Consider the following 13544-nt stretch of genomic DNA (forward strand, 5'->3'; position numbering starts at 1 on the left):
CAGCTTTGCTACATCTGAAGTCACAGAGAGAGGCCATAGAACATGAACTCTCACTGTGAGCTTCAGAGACCTTGTAAAACTGTAAAGGGGAAAAAAGTGCAATAGGGTCTTACCCGGTATGAGGGTGGACAGATAAGACAAAGAAACACTCACCTGGTGAGGTTGTGTCAGTCACAACCCCTTATGATAGCCTGTGAGTGCCCGGTGGTTTAGCTGCAGCCCCGGGAGAGGAATTTTGTATCACACAGGTAGAAGAGAAGACCGGGTTTTTGCCGCGCTAAAAACCACTGATGCGTGTAAATTAAAAGATTTCCTTTTTATTGGACAGTTCCTACGAGTTTCAGAGACATCCGTCTCCTTCCTCAGGAAAAGAAATCAACTGATTCAATCTAGATGATTTCTTTTCCTGAGGAAGGAGACGGATGTCTCTGAAACGCGTAGGAACTGTCCAATAAAAAGGGAATCTTTTAATTTACACGCATCAGTGGTTTTTAGCGCAGCATAAACCCGGTCTTCTCTTCTAACTGTGAGCTTCAAGCAGAGAATTAATGAGTCATGTGATCAGAGGTTATGTCACTCAGGTAATTTGCGATCAGAGCTGGAGGTTCCCACAGTTAAAAGATTTTTTGCAAGTTTGTATTTATTTCTTTTCACTTACAAATTAGTAATTAGGGTCTCATAGATGCCTCCCATTACTAATCTACGGCTTAGTGTCAGCTGTGAGCTTCAATTAACCCCTTATTACCTCGATTTCCACCACACCAGGGCAATTGGGATGAGCCTGTTAAAGTGCTGGGAATGTCGCATGTAATGGATGTGGAAAATCTGGGCGGCTGCATGCTGCTATTTTGAAGTTGGGAGCCCTCTGTGCATGGGTTTCCCAAACTTGAGAATACCAGACGTCAGCTGTTGGCTATTTCATAGCTGGATATCAAAATTGGGGCGGTCGTACACTGTTATTTAAAATTATTTATTTAAATAATAAAAAAAAAATCTGCATGTGGTTCCTCTTATTTTGATACACAGCAAAGATAAGTGCAAGGTGAGGCGCTGCAGCCTGTAGCTGCGAGCTTTATCATGGCTGGTATCATAATATGGGCAGAGCCTGTGCCAATTTTTTAAATTTATTTGTTTATTTGTACTCCAACCCACAGTGACCGTAGACAGAAAGGGTCTGGGATTGGTTGCAGTCAGACGCTGTCACACAGCCTGGGGGCGCATCTGACTGCAACCAATCACAGACACCAGGACTGCCAGTGGGTGAAGGAAGCAGTGAATATGGGTTAGTGATAAGCGGCACAGGAAGTGGAATGAGAGGCAGCGGGAGCAGTTACAGCCATGCCGGAGACTCAGTAAGAATGAACTGCTTGCTCCAATCACCCTATACCTTCTATCACCAGTTTTATGTGTTGGATTCTGGTCCCCATAGACTTATATGGGGATCAGCGTCTGGCCAGATATCCAGGATCAATTCTGGACTGGAACCATATGTTTTTTCTATTCCAATGAGATCGGCCAGTCCTAGTTATCTGCGAGTCTGTCCATCAATATTCGTGGGAAAATAAAAGGTAATCCTAGTTTGCCACTAATGATCCACTTAATAGTGTTGCTGCTGTTGATTGACTGGGACATTGACTGCTTTTTGAGCCAAGTCTAAAATCATAGCATAAATGTCAGATAAGAAGAAATTTATCATTAAAAACTCAAAGCTACAAAAAAAGATAAAAAATGGCCAAAAATAAAAGTTTGAAAATATTACATGCCATGTAAACCATTGAACCTAATTCTTAAAGGTCTTTTACATCACAATACAGGTGTAAAACAAAAAAAATAGCGCAACATGAAGTGGGACAAAAATTTGCAATTTTAGAATTCTTGCACCAATGTGGATATATATGGGATGGGAGTAACAAAGCCCGCCTGACAACTTCGTCAACAGTTTTAACTTACCTAGAAATATTACTCTAGTCAATGACTGGAGAAACATTTCTGATGAGACACTCAGAGGCCCACAAAAGTGAAAAGTTCATTAATTGGCATAGATTACTAAACAGCAGTTTTAATAAATTGGTCTAAAGGCACTAGGGCACTGGGCCAAGATATACACACTACTTTCCCACCATCTATAACCTTTTGTAGGAAATATACAGTGTGTCCATCCATATCCTGTCCACTCCCATTAACATAAGAATGGCGGCAGCTATAGGCATAGAAGTGGTGTCTAGGTATAGTAAAGTAGCCATGCGCTACGCAATGAAACCACCTATAATGCCACCTAGTGGAAAACAATGGAATTATCAGTTTTATCTCGAAAACGGAACGAGATAGAGAAAAAAAGTGAATTACAAAGTTGTAGGGCATCTTCAATTCAATACGAATCGACACCTTCGATTCATAAATGCTATGATTAGAATGTGTAAAACTCACAAGGCTGCGGACATGAAGCAATACCTCATGGAGACCTTCTTACAAGTTATTGGGTATGGTGGCTGCATGGAGTGGCCTCCACGCTCACCTGACCTGACCCCATTGGGCTACTTTCTGTGAGGTCACATCAAACAGCAGGTGTATGCGGCCCCTCCACCAACATTGAAGGACCTACAACAACGTATCACAAATGCTTGAAGAAACGTGTCACCTACTATATTGCACAATGTGCAGCAAGATACAATATGTTGTCCAGAGTCCAGATGTGCATTGCAGCTGACGGAGGTCACTTTGAACATCAAAGTTAAATGAGCGCCATATGCGTGACCAGCATTCAATGTTTTGGGGGGGTCAAGGGTTTCATATCATAGCATTTCGGTATGCAAGGTGTCGATTCGTATTGAATTCATGATGCCCTACAATTTGTTATTTCACTTTTTTTCTCTATCTCGTTCTGTTTTCGAGATAAAAATGCTAACTCCATTGTTTTTCACCAGGTGGCGCTATAGGTGGTTTTATTGCGTAGCGCATGGCTACTTTACTATACCTAGACACCACTTCTATGTCTATAGCTGCCGCCGTTCCCAAGTTAATGGCGGTGGACAGGATATGGGTGGACACACTGTATATGATATTGAATCTTTGCTCTAAGACAACGTTTTCAACACTTCCTGTCCCTCCTAGCTCTTTTTCCTCTTTACACACTCACGTTACCTTTTTTAAAATGTTAATAAATGTATAAATAATCAGACAGGGAATATAAGCATTCATTAAAAGAGCAATGAAAATTCCTATATGAGGAACAATATCTAATTTATTTTCTGTTAATGGGTTTCTACAAGCTAGGACAAATGTTCAGTGAGCACTGTAGCATGTTGATTCACAACAGTGTTTAATATACACACTGTCAGGATTCAGCTCTGTGTGATGACTTGCTTCTTTTGTTTCTCTCAATGAACATTGAAATTTGAGAAAAGCTGAGAAAGAGGCTAGTCAACACATGACTGCATGTATGCAAATGGTATACTTGTGCTCACATGTAAACCGCTCAAACCAGCATGCTACAGTGTTTGCCGAAACTTTACCTGTGCCTGAAAAATCCTTTTAGTGTTTTATATATTTCATCTACCCAAGTGTAGTACAATATTTGATTATGAAACAACATTTTTGGTTAGTTACACACACTGTGCTCCTTTTGCTTTAATAAAACAGAATTGAATAGATATAACGATTCACAATCAATGTGTGTATGATTACTGTAGGCTAATGCATTTCTAATTTCTATTAACATAATATTAGGAAAACATGCAGTCATGAACTTGTTCATTCAAGTTTAAGAGAACTTCTATAAATAAAGGTGATCTGGAAAAAAACCTTTATTATTGTATCCACCATTGTCTTAGCCTACCATGAATAGCATATAATCTTCTCTTACATCTCCTTAAAAAGGTTGTCCACTACTAGGACAACCCCTTCTGATTCTACATGTTTCCTTCAGGTAAAGTAATAAAGCCTATGCTCACCTCCTGTACCAGAGCAGGGTGTGCATTGATGGGGCTCACATAATGTTATGACGTCATGTGAGCCCTGTGTCCAATCAGCGCTGACTTCTGTCTCCCCGCCTTCGGACCAAATTAATTAACCAACAGGAAGTAAGCGCTGTCACTGCCGCTCACTTCCTGTTAATTTCTCATCCTCACCATCCATAATTTTCTCATAGATGTAATGCCTGCCTGGATTCACAGACTCAGATGGGCTGTAAAGGGGAGGCTAGAGGGAAGCCACTCACCAAGTAGGACCCCCAGAACCCTGAAACCCTTTAACCCCTATACAGGGATTTGGAATTACACAGGACCCTGGAGATCACTACCTGTGGAAAGCTGCAGTCCGATGAGAGTAGTAGTCAGGCAGGGTCAAACCAGGAAGTGTGGAACAGGGACAGAATCGGCAGGCAGTGACGTAGTCAGCAAACGTAGCAGAGGTCAGATCCGGGTCGGGCAGCAAGGTACAAAAACAGTAGGCAGAAGGGTAGTCAAAAACACGCAGAGTCAACACAGGAATCACCAACAGAATAGGAAGTAACAGGAGCCAGGAAAATCAGAACTATATCTGGCAGTAATCATGTGACAGGAGGGGAAATAAGAAGGGTGTGGTGTCTTCCCATTGGCTGTAGCTGGAAGACACATGTCACCCACAGTCAGCCAGCGGTACTGCAGATCCCAAGCTAACCCAGCCCAGTGGATGATCGGAGCCTGCGCCCACTGGTGCCGCTGGCATCAACTTCTCTCCCATCACCAGCACCATCCACGGCTGGAACACGGCGTCACCTGGCGATCGGAGCAGAAGTCGCTGGAGCAGACTTCGGCGGTGACGTAACAATAGAGTAACTTCACCACCGAGCAATTTTCTGTTTATCTTTTTCATTGCTTCTTCCAACAGCCATACCTTTTTTATTTTTCAGTCAACATAGCCGTATGAGAGCTTGTTTTTTGTGAGATAAGTTGTACTTGTGAAAGAAACCGCAAATTTTACCATATAACGTATTAGATAACGGTAATGAAATTCCAAGTGAGTTGAAATTGCAATAAAAAAGTGCAATTCCACAATTGTTCTTTGGATTTTTTATTTACCATGTTCACTATATAGTAAAACAGTTTTTACACATTTCATTTTTGGTTGATGCAATGTTTTGATCGCCTCTTATTGCATTTATTGCAATGCTGCGATAGCCCACAGAAACAGAATTCCAGGTGTTTTAGATTTTTTTTCCTTATGTTGTTTATCGATCAGATTAATTTATTTTATAAACTGATAGATTGGGCATTTACTAATTTGATGATAAAAATTATGGGTATTTTTTTATTGTTTTATTTTCAATGGGGCCGCACTTAAGGTAGCGACACGACCTATGACATACCAGTATGTCCAAAGTCATGAAGAGGTTTGAAATAAAAAAACACGAGTGTGAAATATTGCTTTTTTTAATCATCATAATAAGTTGGCTGTGATATACAATGAGGATATCCATTCCAATCTCTCATCAAACCTTACATCATATTTACTAATACATTTAATTGTAATTACATAAAATCCACTTACGATAAACTAAATTGTTATAAATTACTCAATACTGTAGAACACTTCAGCACAACATCTTCATGAAAAAGTCCCAAACGGCAAAAGGGAAATAAAGATGCACAAGGATTTTTTTTCTGTTTAACACCCTGAAGAGAGTTCAAGCAAATTGAAAGCAGCACATTCAGAAAGTAGTAATAAAATCCCTCTTGTCCATATTCTGAGAATGGAAACGGGAGATCAAAGGCTCATGGTGAGGCAGTCTTATAGACAGCATATTAAGGAGTCATTTCATTTCTACTGCTCAATTACTAAAGACAGCTTGATTTCTCAGGCTGACACAGATGCACATGCTCATAAAAAAGCAAGCATCAGAATTATTCTTAGGACACTTTCACACATCGGTATTTTGGTCACTATTTAGCGTTAGTGTAAGCCCTATCAGCAATGAAACTTAAGGCTACTTTACATGCTGCGACTTCGCTAGCGATCTCATTAGCGATGTGAAATTCTAGATCGCACTTGCGATCTAGAATTTCACATCGCTAATGAGATCGCTAGCGATGTCGCAGCATGTAAAGTAGCCTTTAGTCAGAGAACAGTTATAACAGAAGGGGATGCACTTACTTTATGTTTTGGACTTACTTTCAATTTTGCATTGGAAATACTGATGCAAATACTGCCATGGAAAATTGGCCCTAAAATGGAATGCCGGGTTGTTGGAGATTTTACCAATTTTCACCTAACAGGATAGTTCATAGCTGCTAAATTGTTGTCGGTCTATCCTCTGGCTAGTCTTCCTGAATCTGCTGTGTGAATGAATTGTCATGCATGTGTGCTAATGGTCTATAAATATACTCTGAGACCTTTGGAGATTTTACAACCACTGCTTCATTCACAAGGGATTTGCTCTTGTTGCGATCTGAAAATTGGTTGGGGTTCCAGCAGTCTAGTGGTTAGGTAAAATAACTCTTGTAATAATGCTTTAAAACAAGAACACCCCTTTAGGCATTTTGTTTTACAATATTTTGCTAGCCATTCTTGGAAGGTTTTAGTTGTTTTTTGGGAGCAGAGCAGCACCGGCCGCCCCACAGATCTGCGCCGCCCGCTGCACAGTGGCGTGTCATCCATGGCACAGAGCCGTGCTGGGCGCCACACAGAGCAGCAAAATATTTTCCTGCCTCCAGTGACCCCTCTCTATCACCGCCCCGGAAAGCTATATTCGGATTTTAAGACGCAACCCTCATTTTCCTCCCAAATTTTGGGGAGGAAAAGTGTGTCTTATAATCCGAAAAATACGGTATATATATATATATATATATACTTATTTATACAGTACAGACCAAAAGTTTGGACACACCTTCTCATTCAAAGGATTTTCTTTATTATTTTCATGACTCTAAAAATTGTAGATTCAAATTGAAGACATCAAATCTATGAATGAAAACATTTGGCATGAAATACCTAACAAAAAAGTGTGAAACAACTGAAAATATGTCTTATATTCTAGGTTCTTGAAAGTAGTCACCTTTTGCTTTGATTACTGCTTTGCACACTCTTGGCACTCTCTTGATAAACTTCAAGAGGAAGTAACCGGAAATGGTTTTCCAAGAGTCTTGAAGGAGTTCCCAGAAATGCTTAGCACTTGTTGGCCCTTTTGCCTTCACTCTGCGGTCCAGCTCACCCCACACCATCTCGATTGGGTTCAGGTCTGGTGACTGTGGAGGCCAGGTCATCTGGCGTAGCATCCCATCACTCTCCTTCTTAGTCAAATAGCCCTTACACAGCCTGGAGGTGTGTTTGGGGTCATTGTCCTGTTTAAAAATAATAAATGATTGTCCAACCGGAAACGCAAATTGGATGGAATAGCATGCCACTGCAAGATGCTGTGGTAGCCATGCTGGTTTAGTATGCCTTCATTTTTTAATAAATCTCCAACAGTGTCACCAGCAAAGCACCCCCACACTGTCACACCTCCTCCTCCATGCTTCACGGTGGGAACCAGGCATGTAGAGTCCATCCGTTCACCTTTTCTACAAAGACACGGTGGTTGGATCCAAAGATCTCAAATTTGGACTCATCAGACCAAAGCACAGATTTCAACTGGTCTAATGTCCATTCCTTGTGTTCTATGGCCCAAACAAGTCTCTTCTGCTTGTTGCCTGTCCTTAGCAGTGGTTTCCTAGCAGCTATTTTACCATGAAGGCCTGCTGTACAAAGTCTCCTCTTAATAGCTGTTCTAGAGATGAGAAGGTGTGTCCAAACATTTGGTCTGTACTGTATATATATATATATATATATATATATATATATATATATATATATGTATATATATATACCTCAACTTTAAAATTGCAACAACACCAAGAAGGAATAGTCCATAATCAATAAACATGATAATGATATGCCAGCAATGAAAAATTAGAAGCAACATTTCCAAAACATCTTGATTTATTCAATGTCGAGTATGAGTACCATGTGCAGAAATGCATGAACATAATCGCCTTGGCGGCTATCAATGAGGGTATTAATAGTTTTTTGAGAAATGTCCTGCCACTCTAAATGCACTTGAACATGAAGATCATCAAGATTCGCTGTTGGAAGTTCCCTTTGCTGAAGAGGACATATCCATTTCAGCTTTCATTGCCATTTTGTTCTACACCATGATAGCCATGCAGAACCATGATATGAGGTCAATGAAGCAGCACAAGGAAATATCACACCCGTCTTACTCCAGGGATTATTGTGTAGGGGGAAGATAGTATGATGTTTGGACCCCTCTTGTCTTCTTTCCAGGTACATTACAGCTCAGTGTTACACTGTTTGGGTCATGGAACCATTCATACAGCAATTTTTCCAAAGTATCCCTGGAGCCATTTATCAATATGATAACACCAGACCTCATGTTGTTCATGCTACTGTGCACAGTCTGTGTAGCCTAAATATGCTACCTAGGTATGTAGCATCTATGGAATTGGCTGCTTATCCTGTGATTTTCATAAAACCATAAAAGCAAATGCCCATGAAAATGATTTTAGTACCACTAGTACCACCACATGTTTCAATTATAATAAAACTAAGGGGATATTATCCAAATACTAGTCTATTTTAAGAAATTACCCACTTATGTAAGATATTATCCCTACAAATCCTAGCAGCACATACTTAGGATCTAAGACAAAAAAAAGTTTGCACCTAGTAAAAGCAGGAGAAAATGGAAACCTGAGGCCCTGCTGTTCCTTTCTCCAGAAACGAAAAGTAACTTCAAATGCTGGGTGAGACAATGCACATGTAACCGTATAATCAATTGTTCCCAATCATTCACCAGCACCGATACAGGGGACGTTTTGCATATCCAAAACTTTCTCAACTGTTCTTTGTCATACGTAATTTATCTAGTTCAGTGTAACTATCACTTGCAAAATATTAGCTGAACAGCCCAGTGTGTAAAAGCTAGAGAAAAACAGAAGACATTGTAGTAATGTCACCAATGGTTCCATCAAACACAATGGCTCTAGCCTACAGTCACACTCATGTCATCTTTAAGCTTTGGAAAGTAATTTTTAGATTAGATTGATCTCTCACATACTTCATTCTCATATTGTGCCCATGTGGTTTTGGATCCTATTACCATAGTAATGCATACAGTACATTATATGTCCCCCTCACCAGTGCTCTTTATCCTCACAAGTATACCCTACACTTAGCAACTGATCCATCTCAGATTCGATTACCTCTCTTTTATAAATGCTTAGACATAAAAAAAAACAATTTTTTTGTCCACATTTTATATTTTTATGTCTATCTGTTTTAGTTTATTAGATAGTATGTATTGTAACAATAGTCATTTGGTGCTTTTGTAGGCATTTTTTTAACTGACCCTTCCTTGTTTAGTTACCATCTGTCTCTGTGACTTCAAAAAGAGGTTTTTGCACCAGAAAACATGTTATTGTTTGAGAATTTCCAATAAAATCCTCAAATTTTCATCCATTGACTCAAATGCGTCCAAGACCATCCTGGCAAAATTTCTTACTTACTTTTTTCTCTATATACCAGATTACGCTCCTGGTTGTTTTTGCATAATTAACCAAAGATCCAGGATAAATACTGCATGACTTTTAGACAATAGTTTTCCTATGTCAAGGCACCCTAAATCTTTTAACTTTTTCTTTCTTTATTAACTTATGTTTGCACTTTCTCTTGTTTTTGTTTTGCATGACTCTTTGACAATTTAGAGACTACATCCTAAAGGATTTATGAATGATTTAATTTTATATAATGCTAAGAAAATGTAAGGAAAAACAAAGGAGAAAGTCCTTATCAAGCAGGTCAGTCTGCTTGTGAAGTGTACCTATGTCAGTAATAGCATCACATCTGACTATGTAAAGGAGTTGCACAGAGTCTACAGAAGCATAATAGAAGAGTATTACAGAAGACTTTTTCGAATAATGCCAACTTTCACTTCCGGATGCAAGAAAACAATACGAATTTGAGTGCACACCTATAACTTGCCTTTATGTAGCTGGTGCTTGTCCCTTCTATAATATAGCAGACAATGCTGTTAGGATGAAGAACCTTTTAAATAACCGGACTATCAACCTATAACCACCAAAACCATCACTTGGTATATTTAAATTGTAGAATATAGCAAGGTAAACCTAGCAAAGGGAATTCTGTAGCAATTCCAGAAAATGATTCCTAAAAATGATATTTCTATCATATAAGCCCATGGTGAGAAATGTATTTACTGGAGGATAATGAGATGTCCCACCAGCACAGGATCATGCAGCAAGATAGCACACAGCGACAGTCTGTTTAGGGAACACACTTGTGTGATCCATGCTGAACAAACCAGAAATGGCTGCAATTAAATTGGCACAAACAGCTAAGTGATTAGAACCTGGCCCGCTGGGTCAATGATGAGATGTGTACAGCTGCCCTGTGCCAGTTATTTCTGTTCCTATTTAAAATAAAACTACAGTTTCAACATTGTCACAACATAGCAGCAACTTTTATATTAAGATTTAAGGGTTTGGTAATTCTTATCCATAAACTGAAAAAACACAACCTACACAGACATAACATTTATGTAACTGACAGTGGAAATAAATAACATTGATTGTATCATTACACTGGCTCCAGTCAATTTTCTAATGGAATATTTAGTTAGAACTTTCATCTTAAAGTTACTTTGTTATGTACTACCCATTTACACTGATGAGCAAAAGGGTAAAAGTGTTGTTAACTTTTGACTTTCAGGCTCCATATCTCCCCATCCACTACAGCTTTGAATGTGAGAATATCTTTATTTTATAGACAATCATCTTGGCTATCTCATACATAAATTTGACTTCCAACTATTTACCATATGAATAGTTTGCAGATTATTTTCATGTCACTGCATTGTTATTGTCTTGCTACTGATGGTGGAAAAAACCTTTTTCTTCCTGTATACTACAAATTACAACCTGTTCTCACATTTCCTAATAGTTGAATTTGTTATTAGGTCGATTTCCAAGCAAAATGTTACTGGTTCAAATTGAGGAGCAGCCAAAAGAAAGATTTCCCAAGAAAAGAGAAACAGCATCCAGCTCATCGATAGAGGTCTTTTGGCCAAGAAAATTGCCAAACTGCATCATGTGAATGCCATGATAGTTGGAAAAATATGAAATAAACTCCGTCCATCCATTCAAAAGCCAAGAGGTGTATGTCCAGGCAAAATATAGGAGTCAACAAGATGGCTCATCACAAGATCTATCAGTTCTGGCGCAACAAACACGGCAGTGGAGGTGACTTATATACTTCCTAATAGTCAACAACAACAAGCCGAACCATCCCAGGGTCTATCAGTTCTGGTGCGACAAACACGGCAGTGGAGGTGGCTCGTATGTTTCGAAATAGTAACTTTGCATATGTCCATGCAAGCACCATGTGATGCATATTACAGATGTCTGGAATGGTAGCCTGAAAAAAGGTGAAAAATCCTTAACTTCCATATCGTCATAAGAAGTGTTTGCTTAAGTTTTCAAAAAAAATATGAAAACTGGACAATAGAAGATTGGAAATTTGTGATGTGGAGCAATGAGACAAAAATCAATAGACTAGGCTCTAATGGGTGCTAAAGGGTCTGAAAAAATCAAGGGAAAAATGGGCTAATGGATCGAGAAATTGAAGGAGCTGTCAAGCTAGGTGGAGGAAGACTGATGATATGGATTTGTTTAACAGACAAAGGCAATGGATACTTGATCAGGGTTGATCGTGGTCTCAATGTTGAGCTATATGTGAGAATCCTACAAGACTAGATACTTCATATACTCGAATACTATGGGTATGAAAAGGAAAACATAGTGTTCCAACAGGACAATGACCAGAAGCACATGTCAAGATTGTTGAAGAACTATTTTAATGCCAATTAAGTACAGGTACAGGATTGGCCTCAACAGTCCCCAGACCTCAACTCAATTTACCACTTAGTGATAGAGTTGAAGAAAATGCTGTAAGCATATCCAAGTGAGGCAACCAGTATACACTAAAGGCCCTGTCACACACAGAGATAAATCTGCCGCAGATCTGTGGTTGCAGTGAAATTGTGGACAATTAGTGCCAGGTTTGTGGCTGTGTACAAATGAAACAATATGTCCATGATTTCACGGCAACCACAGATCTGCCAAAGATTTATCTCTGTGCGTGACGGGGCCTTTACATTAGAAACCTGTAGAAGAGACCTATATCAGATTTTGGTCAAGACATGCTTGAATCTGATTGATAGTATGCCCAGAAGGATATAGGCAGCATTGAAAACCAATAGTGGATTCACATAATACTAACAAAATAATAAAAAAGTAAAATGTATATTTTTAGGAGCAAAATAGTAACAATGCAGGGACATGACAAGAATATGCACAACTAATCATATGCTAAATAGTTGCAAGTCAAATTTATGTATGAGATAGTCAAGATTATTGTCTATAAAATGAAGGTAGTCTAAGGAGGGCTTTGCACGTTGCGACATCGCAAGCCGATGCTGCGATGTTGCACGCAATAGTCCCCGCCCCCATCGCAGGTACGATATCTTGTGATAGCTGGCGTAGCGAAAATTATCGCTACGCCAGCTTCACATGCACTCACCTGCCCTGCGACCGTTTCTCTGGCCGGCGAACCGCCTCCTTCCTAAGGGGGCGGGTCGTGCGGCGTCATAGCGACGTCACACGGCAGGCGGCCAATAGCGGCGGAGGGGCAGAGATGAGCAGGATGTAAACATCCTGCCCACTTCCTTCCTTCCGCATTGTGGCCGGCGGCAGGTAGGAGATGTTCCTCGCTCCTGCGGCTTCTCACACAGTGATGTGTGCTGCCGCAGGAACGAGGAACAACATCGTACCTGTCGCAGCACCGGCATTATGGAAATGTCGGAGCCTGCACCGATGATACAATAACGACGCTTTTGTGCTCGTTCATCGTATCATCTAGGATTTACACACTACGACATCGCAAGTGACGCCGGATGTGCGTCACTTTTGATTTGACCCCACCGGCATCGCACCTGCGATGTCGTAGTGTGCAAAGCCGCACTCTCAAAGCTGTAGTGGATGGGAAGATATGGAGACTGAAATTCAAAAGTTTGAAATAGTGTTACCCTTTTGCTTATCAGTGTAAACATTGTCCACTTATTCATAACAACAAAATATTTCCCAGCAGCAGTCAGGCTTTGTGTGTATTTTTACACATGTGGGAAATGTTCATGTACTGTCTGGTTTTTTATTGGAAGGCACACAGACCAATTAAGTTCCATGGATCTATGCATATTCTGGAAAATCATGGATTGGAGTGTGAGATTTGTGAACCCCAGAGCATGTCCTATTCCAATCTAATTTTGAGGATCAGAATAGGACATACTCAATGGGCATTTGTCCTGTCTAATAAAAAATTGGACCGCACACCGACACTTTACATGGATGTCTGACTGTAGCCCAAGACAATGTGCTCTACCACATTGAAGATATTGTACAGGAAAGATTAACAGAAGATGACAAATAATTGAAGGT

General features: G+C 39.9%; 1 protein-coding gene across 3 annotated transcripts in view; it reads right to left on the reverse strand.

Annotated features, from left to right (window-relative positions):
• The window catches only part of CDH23 (cadherin related 23), a 1872161-nt gene that overhangs the window by 1320267 nt on the left and 538350 nt on the right, over positions 1 to 13544 (reverse strand). The gene's annotated exons all lie outside the window — the stretch shown is intronic.

The sequence above is a fragment of the Anomaloglossus baeobatrachus genome, chromosome 5 (assembly GCF_048569485.1).
Source record: "Anomaloglossus baeobatrachus isolate aAnoBae1 chromosome 5, aAnoBae1.hap1, whole genome shotgun sequence".
Lineage (NCBI taxonomy): Eukaryota > Metazoa > Chordata > Amphibia > Anura > Aromobatidae > Anomaloglossus > Anomaloglossus baeobatrachus.